Source organism: Eptatretus burgeri, chromosome 7, assembly GCF_056783735.1.
Source record: "Eptatretus burgeri isolate ZD-2024b chromosome 7, Ebu_testis_v1, whole genome shotgun sequence".
NCBI lineage: Eukaryota > Metazoa > Chordata > Myxini > Myxiniformes > Myxinidae > Eptatretus > Eptatretus burgeri.
The window spans coordinates 56,337,594-56,355,480 of NC_140967.1; positions in this window are offsets into that span (position 1 = coordinate 56,337,594).

Sequence of the window (17,887 nt, forward strand, 5' to 3'; positions counted from 1 at the left end):
CGTCTCTCTTGGATGTGTGTTGCAATTGCCGACAGTATTCAGTACAGAAACATGCTGAACAGGTTTGTAGCCGAGGAGCAATAAGCTATACCATATAGCCTAGGTGTCTCGGTTTGTGTAAGTACAATGTTCGAAAACGAAAATGGAAAAAAAATAAATACATATGATGTTCGCACAACGACGACGTCGGTTAACGACGCATTTCTCAGAACGTAACCCCTTCGTTAAGTGGCGCATGACTGTATATAACAAGCCGGTAGGCGACATGGGTGGTCGCTACATAATTGCATACTAGTCATAGTTTTTGACGGATAGGGCTGAAAATGTTTGACAAAGAGGTTGATTATAGTGCGCATAAAACGCCTGGAAGCCGATTTTTGATGTTCGAAAAAATTAATTTTTTATGATTTTTCAAAAAATTCAAAGTCCCGTTGCTAGGCAATGGTGGTGTCCATAGTAACGGTGCTCAAAAGCCTGGAACTAGATCCTGGTATGAACCTACCTGTCAAGTTTCATTGAAATCGGTTGACTGCTCTGGCCTCCAGAGCTGTCCATAACAAACAAACAACCATACAAGCCGGTAGGCGACATGGGTGGTCGCTACATAATTGCATACTCGTCATACAGTTTTTTTACGGATCGGGCTGAAATTTTTTGACAAAGACGTTGATTATAGTGTGCATAAAAGCCTGGAAGCCGAATTTTGATTTTCTAAATTTTTCTTTTTTAGTATTTTTCAAAATTTCAAAGTCCCGTTGCTAGGCAATGGTGGTGTCCATAGTAACGGTGCTCAAAAGCGTAGAACTAGATCCTGGTATGAACCTACCTGTCAAGTTTCATCAAAATCGGTTGAATCCTCTTGCCTCCAGAGCTGTCCATTACATACAAACAAGCCGGTAGGCGACGGAGGTGGTCGCTATATAATTGCATACTAGTCACAAAGTTTTTGACGGATCGGTCTCTAATTTTTTGACAAAGAGGTTGATTATAGTATGCATAAAAGCCTGGAAGCCGATTTTTGATTTTCGGAAAAAAAATTTTTGGGGGATTTTTCAAATATTTCAAAGTCCCATTGCTAGGCAACGGTGGTGTCCATAGCAACGGTGATCAAAAGCATAGAACTAGATCGTGGTATTAACCTTCCTGTCAAGTTTCATCAAAATCGGTCGATCCTCTGGCCTCCATCGCTGTCCATTACATCCAGACAGACATACATACAGACAGATGGAAAAAGTGAAAATAAGGGTACTCTCTCGACCACCCAACAAACAAGCCATTAGAAAACATGGGTGGTCGCGACATAATTGCATACTAGTCATACAGTTTTTGACAGATCGGGCTGAAATTTTTTGACAAAGAGGTTGATTATAGTGTGCATAAAAGCCTCGAAGCCGATTTTTGAAAAAATAAATTTTTTATGATTTTTCAAAAATTTCAAAGTCCCGTTGCTAAGCAACGGTGGTGTCCGGAGCAACGGTGCTCAAAAGCATAGAACTAGATCCTGGTATGAACCTACCTGTCAAGTTTCATCAAAATAGGTTGACTCCTCTGGCCTCCAGTGCTGTCCATTACATACAAACAAACATACAAACATACTGTTGCGGATCTGGGGTGGCGGAATTCTCACCAGACTCTTGGAGCCAGCTGGCTCGGCACAGGCCTCGGGTCACGCGTCTTCAATCGTGATACCAACGTAATCCTGGACATCACCAGTTGGGGAAATAGAACCCCGGTTACAGAATGGTTTTGTCAGATGCCGAGCATTTTCTGCAAGTCTGTAACCATTTTGGTTTTATTTGCCAATTCAACGGATCGTTCCTCGACGCGACACAAATTAATCCAGAGCGGCAACTTCATAAGAACCAACCAGATTTATTGGGGAACATCGGGGAACACAACACAAGCAAAATATTCATGACAATGTTTTTATTAGCAATCTTTAACCCGTTATTATCTAGGGAAGTTGTCCATGGTTGTGTCAGGAAGAGCATCCGGTGTAAAACCTGTGCCAAATCACTATGCGGATCATACGGATGATCCGCTGTGGTGACTCCTAACGGGAGAAGCCGAAAGAAGAAGAAGAAGAAATATATATATATATATATATATATATATATATATATATATATATATATATAGGTTTGGGAAGGTGGATGGGTTTAAATACTTGGGATCAACTGTCCAAAGTAACGGAGAGGGTGGGAGAGAAGTTAAAAAGAGAGTGCACGCAGGATGGATTGGGTGGAGAAGAGTTGCAGGAGTCATTTGTGACAGAAGGGTAGCTGCAAGAGTTAAGGGGAAAATATATATAAGACGGTAGTGAGACCAGCTATGTTGTATGGTTTGGAGGTGGTGGCGCTAACAAAAGGACAGGAAGCGGAGCTGGAGGTGGCAGAGTTAAAGATGCTGCTATTCTCGTTGGGAGTGACGAGGATGGACAGGATAAGGAATGAGTATATTAGAGGGACTGCGCAGGTAGGACGGTTTGGAGACAAAGTGAGAGAGGCGAGATTGAGATGGTTTGGACATGTGCACAGGAGGGAAGCGGAGTATATCGGGAGAAGGATGTTGAAGATGGAGCCGCCAGGCAGGAGAAGAGGAAGGCCAAAGAAGAGGTTCATGGATACAGTGAGGGCGGACATGCAGGTGGTTGGAGTGTTAATGGAAGATGTGGAGGATAGAGCGAAATGGAGACGGATGATCCGCTGTGGCGACCCCTAACAGGAGCTAGCCGAAAGAAGAAGAATATATATATATATATATATATATATATATATATATATATATATATATATATATATATATATATATATATATAAAATATACGGTATATACATAAATAAATTTACATATAAATATATATATATATATATGCATATAAATACATATCTTCTTCTTCTTTCGGCTGCTCCCGTTTGGGGTCGCCACAGTGGATCATCCGTATGATCCGCATAGTGATTGGCACAGGTTTTACGCCGGATGCCCTTCCTGACGCAACCCTGGTCGCCTCTTACGACACAGGGATATGGTAAACCTATTTTAACCGGGTCATACACCGGGCCCAGTACACTGGTACTCACTTTGCCAACCTTGGAAGGATGATAGGCTGAGTCAACCTCCTGGTGTGTATTAATTCAAGCGGCCAACAGGGTTTGAACTCAGGACCTTTTGGATCCCAAGCTGCTACCCTAACCACTATGCCAACACCAGGCTTTACCTAAATATAAATAAATATACACATATATATATATATATATATATATATATATATATATATATATATACATATACATATATATATATACATATATATATATACATATATATATACATATATATATATATATACATATACATATATATATATATATACATATACATATATATATATATACATATACATATATATATATATATATATACATATATATATATATATATATATATATATACATAAATATACATATATAAATAAATATAAATAAATATACATACATATATAACTAATTAAATAAATATAGTCTGGTGTTGGCGCAGTGGTTTGGGCAGCGGCTTGGGATCCAAAAGGTCCTGAGTTCAAGCCCCGTTGGACCACTGAACTAATACACCAGGGGGTTGACTCAGCCTGTCATCCTTCCGAGGTCGGCGAAATGAGTACCAGTATACTGGGCCGGTGTATACCCCGGTTAAAATAGGTGTACCATATCCCTGTGTCATAAGAGGTGACCAGGGTTGCGTCAGGAAGGGCATCCGGTGTAAAACATGTGCCAAATCACTATGCGGATCATACGGATGATCCGCTGTGGCGACCCCTAACGGGAGCAGCCGAAAGAAGAAGAAGAAGATATAAATGAATAAATAGAGAAATATTTCAATAAATATATATATATATATATATATATCTAAATAGATAAATATTTCCATAAATATATAAAGATAAATATATATATCAATGAAGAAAGAGATAAATATGTATATAAATAAATATATCTATCTCTCTGTAATTAAAACGCTCATCTTGTATGTATGTGTATATGTATGTATGTGTGTGTATGTATGTATGTTCCCAAAATAGTCAAAATGGTACACGATCGCGCAAAAACTTTTGGCCCACATTACTCACCATTCTCCTGCGGTGTGCAGTGTCAAGTTTCGTTAAAATCGGGAAAGAAAAAATTATTAAAAAATCAATTCCCAATTCAGTCAAGTAATCCTCGGGAGAATTTAATCAATGCAAACAACCTCAGTGGTGTAGTTCGCTGGAGCTATCTTTTGTTTCTTTTTTTAATCAACCGCTGTCACAACTGGAACCCAACGGTTCTATTAGTAAATCGTAGGAAATCGTAAATCATCGTCTCGTAAATAGATAAATATATAAAAACAAATATACATATATAAATAAATAAACATGTTTGGTACTTCAGAACTTCAATACGAATACAAACAAACACGACATAATAGTGACTGAAGGTTTTCGTGCTGCACTCCTCAGGGTAAAAATCGCAGCAAGTGAAGGAGGAAGTGAAGGCGCGTGCTTTATACAAAGGTCTCAATAAGGTCGACACTGATTGGTGCTCGAGGTGAGGATGATGAGACAACTCATGGGCGTTCGGATTAACCGTGACGTCATTACGGTTGAACCAATCAGTGTCTACCTTATTGAGACCTGCATATAAAGCACGCGCCTTCACTTCCTCCTTCACTTGCTGCGATTTTTACCCTGAAGAGTGCAGCACGAAAAGCTTCGGTCACTATTATTGTTACGGATTTGGAAACCTCTTGCACACAAACAGTCAGCAGTCCCAAAGTTTAGTTATTTCGTTAAGTAAACGTGTGTAGTTAGAATCCACCCCCTGTGTCTCATGGGAATTTCATGTGTGCGCTGCGAGTTATTTTGTTGTTAGTGTTTTTTTATATACCCCAACAACAACATCCTGCTTCGTTCCGCCACCCAACCAAACCTTCGCGCACCGACTCCATTATCCATGTGTTTTTGGCTGAAGGCGTGGGCAGAGCCTCCATCGACTCAGATCGAGGCTCCGCTCCGAAGAAGGGCAGGGAGTGTTTCCTCCAGCCAATGGACGAAGAGTGAGCAAAGCCGAGGCGCTCCAGCCAATGGGAAGCCAGAAGGCCAGAAACAACTACAGAGCCTCTTCTGGGGGATGGGCCACCAACACGCCACCTGTCCAATGGGAGGCAGAGTTACCTCAGGACGGATCCCTCCCACCTCGCAGGAGGAGTTGAATAATTGTCGGTGCGATCTGTCTGGGTCGACTCGTCTGGCCTGCTGGCCATCTTCCATCTTGGTGATGGCTGGCGTCTGCCGCTTCGTCGTGGTTCCTTGGCACTTGGTGCGAGGTTGTCTGTGTGGGTTCGAGTCCCACCGTGGTGGTTGGAATGTCCAATCTTCCCAAGCCCTTCCACAAGAATCCCGAGGTCCACAAGGGCAGGTCGGCAAGCCGTGCGAACGCGGCCAGGTACCGACCAAACTCTGACCTCCAGCCTGTCTATCCCCCTGTCTGCGAGGGTCAAAATACAGACAATCCGGGTCCATTTTCTTTTGGTGTGTGTGTGTGTGACTGTGGTGGCGCCGTCCTATAAGTAGAAATTGTACAAGTGTTGATTGCTCATTGTACATTGCATTTTATTCGGAATAAGTCTGCTCTGTGTCTCCCTTCCGATTATTATAAATAACCCCCTGTTAAATGTACCAGCTCGTTGCCTGTCGTTTCTACCATTGACCCAGCACAGTGTGGGCTTGAGAAATAGTGAGGCCGTTTGTGCCGTAAATTGTCATTGGACCGGCGCGGCTTTGTTAATTTCCACTCGGTTACGCCAGACCTGAGTCGGTAACAGTGACTCGGTTCAGACAAAGCCAGCTGAGGGTGTGGCTTCCCTGGTAGTTATATGGCGTGAGTACTTGGGTAAATTGGAATAGACAAGTGGACCCTACCTCACGCCGTCAAAATATTGGCGACCACGGTCCTTTAAGCGACCCTTCAACTCCGGGGTGATGACCTTTAAATTCCGGTGTTCGGTGGGAGACGGCCCGACTGCTCCATCTAGCGTTCGTCCTTGCCACCGAACCAGGCACCACAACAAATTGGTGTCAGGAGCGGGTTCAGACCACTCCGCTTCCATAGAGAAATTCACGGGACACGGATCAGGGGTGTGCGGAGCAACCCCCCCCCCAACCCTCCAAATTAAGAGCGAGTGAAATTATTCTCAGGACGCACCATGGCGGGCCAAGACGGGCTGGAGCAGGTGGGTTCAGACCTAAGTTTAAGGGAATCCATGGTCCAGGACGACACCCCCATGCAGGAAGACATTCCCCCACGATCGGACCCAGAGGTTGTAATGGGCGTGGGAGAGTCGGTGTATGAGCGCCCCCTGCACCAAATTTCGCCCCCGGTCCCTGTTGGGTCCACGACCGATCGTGGCGGATCGGCTCCGCGAGAGCCATCGGGCATGGAACAGATAATACGGATGATGTGAGGAATGCAAAGCAAAATGGATGCAAACATGTAAGATTTGAACAACAAAATGGACCGGAATATGAAAGAAATGGAAAGCAAAATGGACGCAAGCCAGCGCAACATGGAAAACATGGAAAGCCACATGGATGTGAACATGCAGGCACTGAGGGGTGATATGCGAACACGGCGAGGGGAAATGCAGAGCATGGGGCTGAACCTGCAGGCGAGTCAGGAAGCAACGAGGGTGGAGTTGAAGGAGGTAAAAGGCAAAATGGTGGATTGGAAAATGGCGCCTGCATGTGGGGAAACGACCGAGTCAAGGGGGAGTGCAACAGTTGTTCGGACCACGGTGGAAACGGGCGAGGTCAAGGTAAAGGGAACGCGGGAATTAAAAGGAATGATGGAATTAACAGACACAAGGGGAGGTGCAGGATTTAGAAATAATGACAAACACAGAAATCGAAAAAGGGGAACGAATTAAATTAACTAAAAGAGAAACACACACATGTAGAGCTGGTGAGGGACATTGATGTTGAGTGGGTGGAATGTGTCAAGACCCAATGCGAGGGTCGGATTAACCTCCCTCAGGAACAGGGGGAGACTGTCTGGTCCCTCGAAGTGGACCGAGACCAGGTGAGTCCGGTCGGGCCGTGCGAGGTCGAGCGGGTGCATGGTGCGGAAGGGAACATGCCAAATTTGGGAGGGGCAGAGGCCTCGGAATCCCTTGAGCTAACCCAAACCCCCAGCGTGATTGTCCCAGAGTGTGTGTTGGAGTGTGCGAGTGGTGTGAGTGTCATGGTATGTGCGAGTGCATGTGGGGAAATGGCACATGGACCGATCTAGAAGGTAGACAGGAATGGCGAGCCTGGTAGGCCGCACGAAGTTATTTTGGAAACCGCACCATCTTCGCGAGACGCTGCGTGCGAGGTCCGTTCCGTGTTCTGTGAACGGCCCAAGCGCGCACGTCTGCGCGATTGCAACCCAGCGTTGAAACGTCTCGTGCGTGGAACGAAACCGGCACGTGCACGGTTAAAAGGAAGGTTGTGTGAATTTTGGAGCATGTGACACAGGAGAAGGATCTGGGGGTGGTAATAAATACGGGAGGTAAGCAGGCAGCGCAGTGCCAGGCAGCTATAAGTACAGCAAATCTGGTTTTAGGCTGTATTCAGAGGGGGATCAATTATAAATCAAAAGAGGTGGTGTTATCATTGTACAGCAATTGGTGAGGCCACATCTACAATATTGTGTGCAGTTTTGGTCACCATAGTTCCTGAAGGACATAGATGCCATAGAGAGGGTTCGGCGCAGGGCGACGAGATTGATTCCGGGCCTTGCGAGACTCAGCTTTGAGGAGCAGCTGAAGGAGACAGGGCTTTATACACTAGAAAGAAGGTGGTTACGAGGAGATATTATAGAGATGTTTAAGATAATGAAAGGTATAGATCAAGTAAGTGCAGATTAATTATTCAACAGAGTGGAGAGTGATAGAACCCAGGGCAATCGCTTGAGAGTAAAGAAGAGGAGAGTTAAGACGGTAGTAAGGAAGGGGACTTTCACTCAGAGAGTAGTTAATGCATGGAATGGTCTCCCTGGAAAGGTAGTCGCAGCAGAAAAAGTAGATACGTTTAAATTAGAATTAGATCGGTCCCTGGAAGTTATGGAGCTAGAAGGGTACGGGGATGTTGAGAAGACTTTTTGGTAGTTTCAGCATTGATGGACGATTGTGTACGGAGTGCTTTTGGTGGGGGTCTTGTCAAGGGGGGTTGTGTGGTTGTGTGTTTTTAACCAAGTCCATGCCCCCTCCCCTGAGGGGAAGAAAAGGGGGGGGGGGAAATACACAAAATACCAAAAAAAAAAACAACCAACAAACATATTTATTTCATTAATGAAAAACATTTTTTTGCATTTTCTTACTTGGATCTTGTTTGGATGGGTTGGTGTGGTGTTTGTGCAGGCATGATGGGCTGAATGGCCTCCACCTGTGTTGGATTTCCTTGATATATACATATATATATATATATATATATATATAAATATTATATGTATATAAAAATATATATAAAATCAGGGAGGTGAGGGTTATGAATTCCATCATATTTGAACATCCTTTTGGGTCAAAAAAAGGTGAAGAATGATTGGGGTGGGTTTTGAGGGATGAACACCTCAAACCTAGAAAGTAAGCCCCTGATGATCTTTTTCAACTTCTCGTCCAATCCCTACTGCCTGACTTCGCGTACCAACCCTCCTGTTTCAACAAATGGCGAGGTGAAGGTGTGGGTGTGAAAGGTGAATTTCTGTCTTCTCAAAACATCACTGCTTTGGGGAGTTGACCCTTGATGGCTGTGCCTAATTCTACTCACCTATGTGAAGGAAACTGAATTAAAACCCACGATGGGAGGTTGATTCTTGCCAGCCACCCCGCTGTTTTACCAACCCACCATATAACCACCCTTCCCTATCTCCTGAAGTAGGATCCCGAGCATTGTCTTTTCCGACAGAGGTAGGGTAGGGGGGATGCTCGTGTGAACACGGTCCTCTAATTCTCTCTTCCTCCATCTGTTCTCCATTGACAACAACCAATAGAACAGGTGGCCCAATTGCTGCTTGCACTACATACCAAGAGTATTTTCTTTTCTTTTAAGATAGGATTCTAGAGAAAAACGAACTTTAAAAAAATCTTGAATGTCTTCTCTTAAATATGAACCAAGTGACATTAGCCTGTTCTTATCGTCCATGGAACGGAACGTGTTCATGAGATCCACAGGATATGGCTCGGGATTGTTTTTGAAGGCTTTGAATGTGCCCTTAACTATGCAAGAATGAAAAGTTGTTTGCTTGTAACTCGAGATAAGTAAAACAAGGTCATAAAATGCCAACTGGTATGAGTCAGTAATCATTGCTGTTTATCTGCCCGAGCACATCAGCTCGTGACTGATCGTTATCACAACCAGCTTTGTAGATAAGGATAAAGTGAATGACAATCTTTAGTGAATAAGACTTCACGGTGTGCACACTCAACAGGAATTTACCTTTGCCGTCACGCAACGTGGAAATTATGTATTTTGATGAAAGAAAGTTTATGTCACATAAAATCTCAAAACTACTTCGTGTTTCGGACTCATAACCATCACTTTCTGAGCTAAAGGCAAATCCCTGCAGTTTGGAAGTTTGACATTCTGCACATATTTGTTCAGAATATACATTTGCACCTGACAAAAACACTATTTCTGAAAATTCCGATATTAAACAAGTGTTGAGCGATTCGATAGAATTGATCTGCTGCCATCACCATTTGGATGTCATGACGCGGATGTCCTGCCGTGGAGCATGCTTCAATTGGCATACCCCAGTGCCGGCAGCAACATGAATCAAAAGACTTCTCCACAATCTATGAAATATCAGGGATATTATTGGCTTTACTGGGAAGATAAATCGACTGTTGCTGTTTGTAAACTTTTACAAGGACGGTTCAAGGCCGATGTGGACTTTTTATTCTTCGGACACCAGAAAATACAGGGTGGTTGATGAAACTTAACCTGCTACTCAAGATGTTCCACTCCGACACCTACCCACTTGTTCAGTTGATGTGCTGCCATCTGTGTATAGAAAATATATTGATTACGCACAAACATCAGGACATGTGCTTTCACGTTTCCGTCATTTGTAAACTTTATGCCACCCAGATGTTCGTGTGGTCTAAATTATATATATATATATATATATATATATATATATATATATATATATATATATATATATATATATATATTCATTCGAGCAGTGTGTGTGCGCGTGTGTGTGTGCGTGTGTTATTTACTTATTTGCACCCTTGAACTGCTGAACGGAATGAGTTGAAAATTGATGGTTGTACTAGAACTGTGCCCAGGAAGGTTTTATGGGATAAATAAAATAAAAAATCATGGGGGAGGGGGGATGGGTTTTTTCAAGGTTGGCAGGGACTGGGGAGAACTTACTCCAATGCTCACGATGTAAATTTGTGTTATGGCACCACCTTGTGGGAGCCGGTATTAGTCTAAATATGGGTCCTTTGCTAATTTGATGAAATACATACATTTCTCCACTCAAATAGCAATTTGTGCTCTGAACATAAAAACGTTTTTAGGAGATACCTTTATAACAAAATGCTTACACAAAGTAAATAATGTTTATGTGTGCGAGAGCAACGGTTCTAATCTAAAATAAACATTATTTTGCTTTGAACAAGCTTTTGTATTGAGCAAGATTATTTTGTTATTTCATTTCCAATTTTTCCCTAACTCCTTCACTCTCGGTACCCACCCTACCCATCTGCTGATCAACTGTGTCCTTTGCACCTCAGAAAGTGGAGAAGTATCTTGCAACTTTCTTGTTTTCAGACAATGATGGCATCAGCTCAGTGTCCTAAAAACTTGCTCTGCTGTTTGTGCACATCCTCTTTCTGCTCAGTTCACCCTCGTTTGCCCGAGGTCATTTTCCATCTGCTTGAAAGTCAGCCAACATCACTACATTGCATAAATTAGAAAGAGTAATCAGCGATTCCAGACCCTCCCTCCATCCATTCATTGGGACCATACTCTGTAGAGCGTTGTTGCTGCCTTAAGGCCCGGTCACACCTTGACGTTTTAGCCAGCGATGGCAACGTATTAAAATGTATTTAAAACGCTGGCTTACGTTGAACTTTTGATGTTTTTTTTTAAAGATTCGGATGTATTCATAGCGACTTGGTCTTATGTATAACGTATTAGTAACGGACACAGAAATTTCGTTGTGTTATAGATAACTTATACCAACGAATGCTGAACCTGTTGTCGGCCTACACAACCGATGCCCAACGATAGTCTAACTTAGGCATAGCGCGTTGCACGCATCGCCGACGATGTCGTGACGTAGCCTATTAAAAGGCTGACGCACAACGATTCGAATCATAACTGCCGTAGAAATGGAAGTGTCAACATCGCGGTCACACCTTGGCGATCTTGCCAGCGTATGCCGACCTAAGAAAAATGTGTCTAAAACGTTGGGGCACGTCAAATACGGTATGAGTAAGTTTGGTATACGTGAGTAGAACGCTAAAGTACGCTATCATACGTCGTAGTAAGTAGAGTACGTCAAGAAATTTTAAACATGTTCAATATTTTACGACGTACTCGGCGTATGACACACGTTCCACATGCGATGAGGATAAGTTTTACACACGATATGTGGACGCTTACACACGTCCACAAAGGCTACTTATAAGCTACTCATAAGTCGAAACACGTCGCGGTAATGTCTTTTTTACGCGAAACTTATTTCTAACTTATGTTTGACGTGCTTTGAACCAATTCTTTACTTCGTCCCAACACACATCGACGTATGTAGACGTATTCCAATGACGTCTTCCGGTCGACAAAAAAAAAAAAATTAACGTGTTTCTAGCTTACAACTGCCATATAAAGACGTGTTCCCAGCGGTTTTGGGAATTGGTATATAAAAATGGTGCTCATAAAAGGGGAACCCAACAGTGTTTTCGAGTCCTTTTTGAGTCGATGTCCATGTCAGCAGTAACAGTATCAGTATTAGTATTAGTATTAGTATTAGTAGTAGTTTGTTCATGTTGGCAGTAGTAGGTGAGTGTGAGGGGGAGGGTGTGGGTTATGATGGATCGTCCTTGCGTCCGCGTGTCCACGGGTAGGTTCATAGGCTGCCACTCAACGATTTAAATGGCTGCATCTCCACTATTGAAAGTAGACGCTTGCGCTCAACAATTGGATTTTTTTTTACACTCAACGACTTTTAAACGGTACCACTCAGCTATTTTCATTGTTTACAATGAACGATTTAAATTTCTGTCACTCGCCTTTGTTTTTTGACGCTGGCACTCGGAAATTTGAAGCGTTTCTTCTGAACGTGTTAAAACGCTCAAACTCGACTATTTTAAATAGACGCTGCCGATGGACAATTGGAATCATAGCCAAGCTAGACATCGAAGTGTGAACATCCTCGTCATGCCGAAGAAAAGTTTGAAGAATGCTGCAAATAAGTGTCCTGGCCTTGGCTGTGGACGCTGACGCAAGGACGATCCATTATACCGACGTCTTTCAGCCTATGAGTAACTTAAAAGTAACGTCTGTCGACGTGTGGCAACGATCGCGTAACGTGCCAACAACACGTTAATCATAGGTTAGAAATAAGTTTCGGGTACGCTAAACATTACCTCGGCGTGTCTCACTTATGATTAACTTACAAGTAGCATGTGTTGACGTCTGTCAACGATCGCAGACCGTGCATACAACTTGTGGCCAGCGTAGCGGAACGTGTGAGTCATACGCCGGCATACGTCGTGAAATTTCAAGCATGAAAAAATTTGAGGACAACCGAAAAGTACAACGTTTAAAGCCAGCGTACAACGACATATGGCAGTGTTTTTCAGCGTGCTCTCAATGTTATCAAAACTTACCCATAACGTATTCAACGTGTGCCAGCGTTTTAGAAAAAAAATTCAAAAATCGGCATACGTTGGCTAAAACGTCAAGGTGTGACCGGGCCTTAAGCATTCTCCTTGGCTATTGGGCACAATCCTGGATGGGTCACCACTCCAACACAGGACATCAGCAAGCTGGCACTCATTTTGCCGATCTCTGAAGGATGACAGGCAGAGTCAACCCTACCTGAAATTAATTCAACATCTAAGTGGGATTTGAACTCAGGATCCTAGGATCCCAAGCCCACCAACCGAACCATTAAGCCAACACCAAGCATAGCCAAGTGAGCCTTTCAGAAAACTTTCACCCCCAAAGAAATAAAGAAAGAAAAAGTAAAAGCAAGAATGAGAATGAATGAGGAGAAATGTGAAAGGAACAAATAAGTCAGGAAGAACCTCGATAGACAGATAGATTTCACCTTCTTTACTCTAACAACCTCATCTCAAATCACCAATTTGGTTTCAGATCAGATTCAGACACTACATTGGACAGACTGTTTCGACTCTCCCAACAATGGATGGAGGCCCTCAATATCAGACTTGAGATCAGAACCATCTCTCTGGACATATTTTGTGCTTTTAATAGAGTCTGGCATCTTGCCTTGCTCAGACTCTGCTTGTGCAATCCAAGGCAAGCTCCACACATGGTTGACTGACTTTGACTCTCGTAGCCACTGTGTGGCTCTCAACGGAATCCTTTCATCTCCTCTCTCCGTCAAAGCTGGAGTGTCCCAAGGTTATTTTCTAGCCCCAGTCATATTCCTAATCTTCATAAATGACCTCTCTGGAAAATCCTCCATGTATTTGCTGATGACTGCACTCGCTGCCATGATATCCCTCAACCTCCCGACATGCAGGCTGCAGCATCTTCCCTCTCTTCAGACCTTGAACAAATCACAATCACAAGGTGGTCAAACATTTGGAATAAATCTTTCAATCCTGACAAATCTCACACAATCACCATCTCATTCTGAAAGGACAGTTTGGCAAATCCTCCCCATTGACTTAACAATTCTCTTGAAGAAGTGCAGTCAAATACCTGGGTCTCACTCTCAGCCATGATCTTTCTTGGGCAAACCACATTTCAAAGTTGGCCTCTAAAGCCAGCTGCCGACTGGGCATCTTCAGTCATACAAAGCCCTTCCTTGGCACGCCTGAATTCCGATCCACCTACAAGGCCTTCATTCAAAGTTTGATGGATCACTGCTCTCCTTTCTGGAAACTAAGACATCATGCACTCCCCACTGTCTCTCCTAAACACCATGGAAATCACGGCCTTCAAGATCATTGGAATCTCCCATGATGAAGCTGAGACGATGGCCCTGTCTCTTTCACATTAGACAGGTCGGTGGTCTCTGCCTTCCACTGTGGCCTTTCTGGTCTTGCACCCTTTGCTCTGTCCGTACTTTGTCCACCCCCCCCCACCACCCCCAACCCCAAGTCTTTCAATCCTGACAAATCTTACACTCTCATAAGACACATGCAGTCAACCAGCAACCCCTTCTAGTGAAACTCCCAACATACATCATCAATGCTCATCTCAGCTAATCCATTCTTCATTTTTCTTTCCACATGTGGAACCAATTTCCACATTCTCTTCAGGTCTTCAAGACAACTGTTCACCATCATCTCAGATAATCACCCATCCAAAACCATGATCTTTTCTGCCTCAATTACCCCTCCCCAAGCCCATCTCTTTCCAAATCTCCTGCTATTTTTCCTGAGTTTGATTTTATACCCATCTTATCCACACCATGCATCTCCTCTCCCCCTCATTCTTCTCCACCATCATTTGTCCAAATCTCCCTCTGTCTCACAACTCCGCAGTTAGTATTTCCCTTTTTCCTTTTGCTGTAATGTCCCATGTTCTCATTCCTCAAAGAGCCTCGACTTGGCATACAAAAAATAACAACTAGAACTGCCACTTTATAACTGCTGGCAGTGATGACCGGGTACCAATATGTCGAGCTTTGATATAACACGGGACCGATGAGTTACGGACCGGTAATACGCTGCATTCAATCTATTTATTACGTAAGCAGTCAGCCTATTTTCCTGAATACATAGCAGCAATTCAATTGGTGTTTAAATAACCTGAACTAGTCCAGTCGCTTAGGGTAAAAAAACATTTACTGACTGGACAAAAGCACCAAAGCACCAAACTTGGTACAGGGCTTCTATATGATGTACTAAACAATTCTGGAAGGGGAGTCAAGCACAAAAATTGCATTGGCAGCTTTCATAGGCCTTCGAATTTTCGTGTTTAGCCACACCCAAAAATGCTCCTATTGTTGTGGAGGAACCACTGGAATGCAGACAAAATGGCGACACTGGTGGCAGTGTGTGTTTTTAATTTGTAATCTACTCGGAAATTTGTTTGTCATTTGTTCTCATTGATATGACAATGAAAGCATACTACTAATTAAATGAGAGATAATAGGCATCATGTGTGATATTGTGGAGTGAATTTTGACATGATTGGAGAATAAAATCGATCGTCAATTGCTGATCCGGTTTGACCTTGGAGGAAGACGATCAATCAATCGTCATCGATGATGATGATAAGGTCAGAAGGAGGGCTGGGTAGGCTCGCCTTCATTTTTGTGTTCAATCAGATGAGAGAGAACATAAGCCTTTTTATGTAGTTAATCGTTTTATGATGGGGATAATTCTCTGCAGGAGGGGAGGGGTGTTGTAAAGAAGGGCAAGAAGAGGAGTGACCCCCACGACACAGAGTGTGTGCCAGTGCGGAGACCTTTTTGAAGTCTTTTTCTAATTACCTGGCCTATAAATATGCTACAGAGTTGAAACTTCCATCAAATAAAGGTTATCCTAGACCTTTAGTTAGCTGTAAAACAGCTTTTTATGATTGCCTATTTATTCCTGAGAGGGAGCAGCAGTCCTATCGTCATGCCCTGAGGGCCCAATCAAAACAGAAAGTGTACCAGTGCTGAGACTCTTTTAATTTGACATGATTTCACCTTATCCATTTGCTGATTTTACCACTTTTGACCATTTTGCGAATGATTATTATTGAATCTAATGGCTAAGCAATGTTTTATGAAAAGTCAGTTCTGCACATATACAAATAGAATCAATCATAATAAATAACAAGCATGATTTCAAATAGTGTGTAAATTTGGTGCTCTAATTTTTTAAACCAACTTTTGATTTTTTTCAATTCTACTTGAAAGTGTGACTAAATAATTTCAGGTAAGTTATAAATACTTTCATTTCAATTGTACAAAGTTAATTCCTACATTTTTGTGTTGAGGAGTTCAACCTGATGACGAATTCAGCCTGTTGGCATAATTAGGGCTTGTTTGATGTATATTTTGACAATATCCTAATTTAGTCCCGATAGGTACAGATACAGACGATTCCTTTATTATAACTTTTCTTATTTCCAGGTCACGTGCCAGGTTGATTGGGACCTTTGTGTCGTGTGCCAGTCACTATCTGCAGAGGAATTACGTTGTCCCCTCGATTCCAACTCATGGGATGGAAATGGTGCAGCATACACCAATTTCCTTCAGAACGTTGGGCTGTTGCAGGAAATGAATGCACTTCCCGTCAATGTGGGGTATGGTAGTTCTGGGACAACAGTGTTTCATCCGAAACAAGGCTCGTTGGCACAAATCTTGCCATGACAAATTCGATTTGGCGAATGATCCGATTTGTGGTTTCCCATATGCGTCTCGCGAGGGGACTGGAAGAGGAACCTACTGTCGCCGAGATTCGAATACTCATCCAGATTTCAGGGGTCGTACCTTGTTTGTATGGGGTACAATAACCCATCTTTACCCAATGTCACTTACGTTGATCAGATCCCGGCCTGTTTAACTTGAGAGAATTGATCCAGGACATGGTACTAAAGTGGGAAAACTGGGGATTTATGCAGGTTTGTAATGTGATTTGAAGATATTTTGCCATTTCGTTGTATATAAAACATAGATGAAACATATTGCATAATTTGTGACAGCGTATTTAGATACAGCGATGCATCTTTTCCGAAAATACAGCAATGTCATTTTTGACCTTGACCTTGACCTTCATGGGTGACCTCAACTTGGGCTCCCCTTCTGAAAATACAGGTTATGGTCCAAGTATGCTGTGTAGCAAGTTTGTTGCTGGTATCTAGTAGGTAAAGGTTTTGGCGAGATTTTTACGGTCCTGACCATTCTCATGGTACGAACATGGGAAACCAGATTTTTATGCCAATTAGGCCTAAGTTACATTTGCCACGGCGGCCGTGGGGTCTCCAAAATCTACGGCCACTCGCAATTATAGGGTGGCCGCAGTATTTCCATGGTCACACAATGTAGCAGTCACATACGTTTTTATTTTTCGGGTAGCCGCACGGCCTATTTAGAAATTGTGGAAACCGAAAACGTGGGGTTGCCATACGGTCTTTGATTTGATGTCGCACGGTGACCTTAAGAGGGCCCTGCGGCGGCCATATAATTTTCAAGGCAGACTCAAGGTAGCCTCAAGGTGCCTGCAAGGCGACCGCAGGGCGCCCTAAGGCGAACGTGCGGCCAGACGGACGGTAACGAATGGGTTAATTTTTTATTTTATTTTTTTTGTTACCAGTTTTTCTTTTTTTTTTTTTTTTCGGCTTGTCGAATTGCTATGGCGAACGTAGAAATTAAAAAAGTTATAACTCCGCGTTATAATTCCACGGCGACCCCTACGGCCTGTAAAAGATAGCCAAATGGCGTAGGGCCACCCTGAGGCCACCGCAGAAACTCTGCGGCCGCCTCACGTTTCTGTCAATTCAGAGGGCAGACGGCCGCCGTATCCCCGCCACAGAGCAAATGTGACTTAGGCCTTATTAATATGATTTGAATATATTTCGACATCAGTGATGCGTATAGAATGCAAATGAGGGCGACCAACTGATTTGTAACAGTATTTTGATGGAGCTCGGCATGCTCTCTGGAAATAC